The 5,610-nt window shown below is 39.8% G+C and overlaps 1 pseudogene; it reads left to right on the forward strand.

The window, feature by feature from the left end:
- Positions 1-618: 618 nt before the first annotated feature.
- Positions 619-742, forward strand: LOC121158867 (annotated as a pseudogene).
- The last annotated feature ends 4,868 nt before the right edge of the window (positions 743-5,610 follow it).

Here is a 5,610-nt window from a genome sequence, read left to right on the forward strand (position 1 = left end):
TTTCTGAGTGATTATTTCTTATGATAATAGATTTCATTTGTTTTCATATGAGTAAAGTATAAATAGTTTGTGCAATTTATTTTCTACTTAAATTGCACTATAAACTCAGTTACAAGGCTAAGTGGTCTTCAATGGTCCATTAAGAATAATGACATTCATCAGCATGTTGATAGAATGAGTTGAAATACAGATTGTTCTTAATAATGAAAAATTGCTTGAATTTTTAATAAGTGTAACAAAAGATTATGGCTTACCATATGTACACATTTATAAACACATAATTTTTATGACCCTGTGTTTGCTCTTTTTTGTTACTGTATAACTGCTCATCTCCTCATTCTTTCAGTATGGCAGAGAACCTGAAATGTATAAAATCAAAGTTGTCATAGATACAGCCAAATATTTCATGAAGTGGAATTGATAAAGTCAGCACTGTCATTCGTTGTCAGTTATTTTTTTTTTTATTTATTTTATGTGATACAGTTTTATAGGCACTGGGGATTCCCCCCACCCCTCCCACACCCCTTCTCCCATAGAGGATTCCTCCACCTTGCTGCATAACCTCAGTTCAAGTTCAGTTGAGATTCTTTCATTGCAAGCATATACCTAGCATAAAGTCCAGCTTCTCGGCCTTTTGGCTAAGATCAAGTGTAGTATCTGTTCTTGTCAGTTAAATTTTTAACAATATTTTGTTATAAAATGTGCAAATTTCATGTATGTCATATATGCAGGTCAAGCTTCTCTCCCTCCCACCTGCGTTCCTGCTAATCCTGCTTCCATTTTTTTTAAATTTTTTTCTTGTGATTATTACATTGACATACCTTCAGTTTATTTATAATGATTAACTTAACCCTCCACTGAATAAAAAAAAATAAAAAAAGAAATGCCTTCAGTTTATTTATGATGATATTCTTAACCTTGCAATGAATAAAAAACTCAAGAAGAAATAATCAGCGCCCGGCGGTGTGGCCTAGCCACTAAAGTCCTCGCCTTGAAAGCACGAGGATCCCCTATGGGTGCCGGTTCTAATCCCAGCAGCTCCACTTCCCATCCAGCTCCCTGCTTGTGGCCTGGGAAAGCAGTCGAGGACGGCCCAAAGCTTTGGGACCCTGCACCTGTGTGGGAGACCTGGAAGAAGTTCCTGGATCCTGGCTTCAGACCAGCACAGCACTGGCCGTTGTGGCCGTCTGGGGAGTGAATCATCAGACAGAAGATCTTTGGAAAGGCAGATATACAGAGAGGAGAGACAGAGAGGAAGATCTTCCGTCCAATGATTCACTCCCCAAGTGAGCGCAACGGTTGGAGCTGAGCCAATCCGAAACCAGGAGCCTCTTCCGGGTCTCCCACGCGGGTGCAGGGTCCCAAAGCTTTGGGCCATCCTCGACTGCTTTCCTGGGCCACAGGCAGGGAGTTGGATGGGAAGCCGGGCCGCAGAGATTAGAACCAGCGCCCATAGGGGATCCTGGGGCGTGTAAGGCAAGGACCTTAACCACTGCGCCATCGCAACGGGCCCAAAAATAAATAAATCTTTTAAAAAAAACAATATAGAAAATGCAAGATTGATCTAGTCAAATCAGGCAGGTCTCTAATAATAAAATATTTTTTAATGTATGTGAGATATATTTTAAAATGACAATTAGTATTTATCAGAAATTTTATTTTGGTTTTATAGAATCTTTAGTTAACCTAATTATTACCAAATTTAATTTTTAAAGTAAATTGAAAGAGAGCATAAGTCCATGATCTTTAAAATCTCAAAATTAGACGAATTAAATACTCAATTGTATGACAGAGGTAAAAAAAATACATTGCGCTAAGAGTTTCAGCTACTCCACACTTTGCTGGTCTAACTTCCAGCTAATGTGTCTTCGAGGCATCTTCTGATGGTCAAGCCTTTGGAAAATATCTCAGTGTATCTTCTTCTTTATTTCCTGTCTTTCCTTTAAATAAATAAAAATTAATTAATTAAATGACCGTCAGGAGCAGGCCTTGTGCTGCAGTAGGTTAGGACCACTGACTAGCAGCATGCACGGGATACGTTCCATCCTTCAGTTTTGCTCTGTCTTCTGTCTAACGTGACAGATGTTGGGCTAAGTTCCTGGATTCCTGCCATCCATATGGGATACCCAGATGGAGACCTTGGATTCTTGACTTAATCTGACCCAGAGCCAGATGATGTGAGTCTTTGGGGTATGAACCAGCAAATAGGTCTCTCTCTCTTTTTTTTTTTTTTTTTTTCCCTCTCTGTCTCTCTGTCCTTCATACCAATTAATTAGTTATTTAATTCAAGATCAAGGCCAGAGGATTAACTGTCACTATGAAAATTACAAATGTTTTTGAAATTTCATTTCAAAAAAGATTGATACTATAGGCTACAAAGAGTATCAGTATAGCACAGGAAAAAACTGAGGAACAGATGTGAGGGTTTATGTGGTTTGGTGGTGTATTGTGCCACAGCAGGTTTTGCCACTGTGTACAATGTTGCCTTTCCATTTTATGTGTGGGTTTGAGTCATGGAGACTCTAAATCCAATGCAACTTTTCCAAAAGGCATGTAAGAAGGCAGCAGATGACGGTTCATATATATATGTAGGCCAGCTTCATTTCTCCCTCTCTGTTGCTCTTCCAAATAAATAACTAAATCTTGGTAAATCTTAAAAGAAAGACTCCTCTGCTACATTATACTTACTTGCAATTATGATTTTAATCATGCTCAGTAAAAAGGTAAAAAAAAAAACATCCTTAGGCAGCTCACCTTGCAAATCCCTCCCGATTCCTCCTTACATCTGCTTTCTGCAGTAGATGAGAGGATAGAGGGGTCACCGGAGGCTTCTGAAGGTCCTCCTGTCAGCCCTGATTCTAAATACAGGCAATGGGTCAGGTCCCAAGCTCCTCGGGTCACCTGCTGAGACACCTCCTAGCTCTGCATGGTCCCTCCTAATCGTGGTGCTGGGACTGGAGGCTGGGAAGACTAAGATCAGGGGCGGCACCAGGATGAGGGATCTCGTCTAGTACCATGGACCTGTACGGGAGAGTCAAGTGTGGAGGCTCCATTAGAGGACAGAGACACTTGCCCTAAGTCAGTGCAGTTTGGGGAGTAGCAATGTCAGTCTCACCTGGCACCAAATTCAACTTGGTTTGTGCACGAGCACTCCACCAAACAGCAAGGAACCAAACAGAATGGGAGGCTACAGCCTGAGACACATTCTTCTGCCTGGTGGGAATCTACTTAGGGTACTGTGAGACTGGTGGCTGGGACATGAGACTGTGGAACAAGGACCTGACTGCTGCACCGTTCCCATACACAGGTGCAAGTGTAATAGCACTATGCGTGCTTGGTTTTCTGTATCCTGAGGATAACCCAGGAAATCCACAAGGGTGACAATATTTTTCTCCACTTCATCTTGGTATGGGTAGAACTATCAACAGGCCATCATATACTCTATTCTGGGCCTCTCTCAGGTCCAGGGTTAAAAGCCACCCCAAGAAATCTCAGAGGGTTTGGTTACAAAACATGGCATTGTTTAGCACCTGCATAAGAAACAGTCTTAAAGCTCCTCCAGGAACACCCATAGAAGGGTAAGAACGATGCTGTCATGGCAAACACCGTTAACTCCAGGCTCCATATGTAAGGCTTGAAGGCATCAACTATCCTGCAAAAACATTTCTGGGACACAATATTCTGTAGTCCAACAAACTTTGTTATCAGATACCCCTTAGCCAACTGGCTAAAACAGGGGAAACAGGTGGCCTGTTTGATGTTCATTTGGAAGCCCAAAGCAGCCTCATGTCCCTCTGTACCACGTAATTCCCAAGGCAGCTGCCTGCCAGGAACACGTGGTTAGCATCATGCATTACACTCAGGAGGTGGACAATGTTCTCTTGCTGTAGCTCTTCAGGATGGACATTTGTCTCTTGAACTGTCCTAGGCACTTTTCATGCTGGTGTCTCCATAACTACTTCCCATAAACTATTCTACTTGAATACTGAATCAATAGATTCATTGAAAAATTACCCTGTGATGACGAGTGAAACCAATGGCAAAGATACTGACTGCTAATATAAATAATATACAGCCTAGTTTATGAACTACATTTATAATACTAAGCAGCAAGACTATGTGCTATCTAAATAAAACTGAAAAACAAAGGAAAGCTGAACAAAAAAGTACTGTTTAATCAAAATGTTTAGTCAAAAAAGTACTCTTTAATCTAACAGTGCTGACTAGAAATCTAGAAAAATGTTAAAACAAAAATTAAACAAAAGGACAAAATGGGGAAAAAAGCAAACTGGTGAAAAACAAACTGAAACAAAATAAGAGAAAGAATAAACAAAATGGACCAAAAAAATTGATACAGCAGTCCAAGTCACACAAGTTGAAATTCCAACTCTTTTTTCCTTTAACCTCTGAATGACAGGCCTCAAAAAATAGCCCAACCAGGCCCAGCCCAGTAGCCTAGCAAGTAAAGTTCTCACCTTGCACACATGCGGATCCCATATGGATGCTGTTTCTAATCCTGGCAGCTCCACTTTCCACCCTGCTCCCTGCTTGTGGCCTGGGAAACCAGTTGAGGATGGCTCAAAGCCTTGGGACCCTGTACCTGTGTGGGAGACCTGGAAGAGGCTCCTGGCTCCTGGCAGCTCCAGCAGTGGCTTGGGGAGTGAATTACTGGACAGAATATTCCTTTCTGTCTTTTCTCCTCCTCTCCATGTATCTAACTTTTCAACTAAAAAGAAAAATAAATAAAAAAGATGGCCTAGCTTTCTGACATCATGGTTCCATGACAAAATGTTCTGTCACCTAAGATAGCACCGTGTGCATAATTTACATTTATTTTCCTCATTATTTTCTGTTGAGTTTATTATCATATTTTTTCATCACAAACCCTGGAAGGCAAGAAGATAGCAGGGTTGGTATAGTCCAGGTATGGAAGATCAAATAAGTTTCAGTCAAAGAAGCTATAACCTCCAAAATTATCCTTTGAATTGGAGACCAAAGTCAAGATATTTCCAGATACCTGTTTTTTTTTTTGGAGGCTACTGTAAAATACGCCTTGACTTGTGTAACTGAAAAGTAGCTGAAATTTATTTTTCAGTTTTGTTAAGACCAGGATATCTAAGATAAAAGCTTGCTCAGAATTGTCATATGGAACCTGATTCCAGGTCCCTTCTAAGATAATTTTCATAGAAAAAAAAAAAAGGATATGGAAAGTCTGGTTAATCGCTAATGTTTATCAGTGTTAAAGATTATGTAAATGATATTACTTATTGAAGATACGAGTATAATTCACAGCAAAAATAGATTTGATTGATGAAGTATCCAGAAGCTTATATGCATTTTACTGTTTATAATATGCAGGTTTAAGATTTATTGCTAAATACTTGAAAAAATGTCAGTATTGGTTCAGATTCTGTGTTCTAAGACTAAACAGCAGATAATTGTGAATGCTCCTTTAGACTATTGGAAACAATGAACAATCTGTGAAAGGAGTCACTCAAAATTTTAGAGTAATAATAGCATCTCATAGATGTGAAGAAATATCAACTATTGCAACATTAGGCAGAAAACTTTAACTCACAATGATTCCGATGAAGAATGACTCATAATGGA

Source organism: Ochotona curzoniae, unplaced genomic scaffold, assembly GCF_017591425.1.
Source record: "Ochotona curzoniae isolate NIBS_2020 unplaced genomic scaffold, NIBS_Ocur_1.0 contig_3819, whole genome shotgun sequence".
NCBI classification, from domain to species: Eukaryota; Metazoa; Chordata; class Mammalia; order Lagomorpha; family Ochotonidae; genus Ochotona; species Ochotona curzoniae.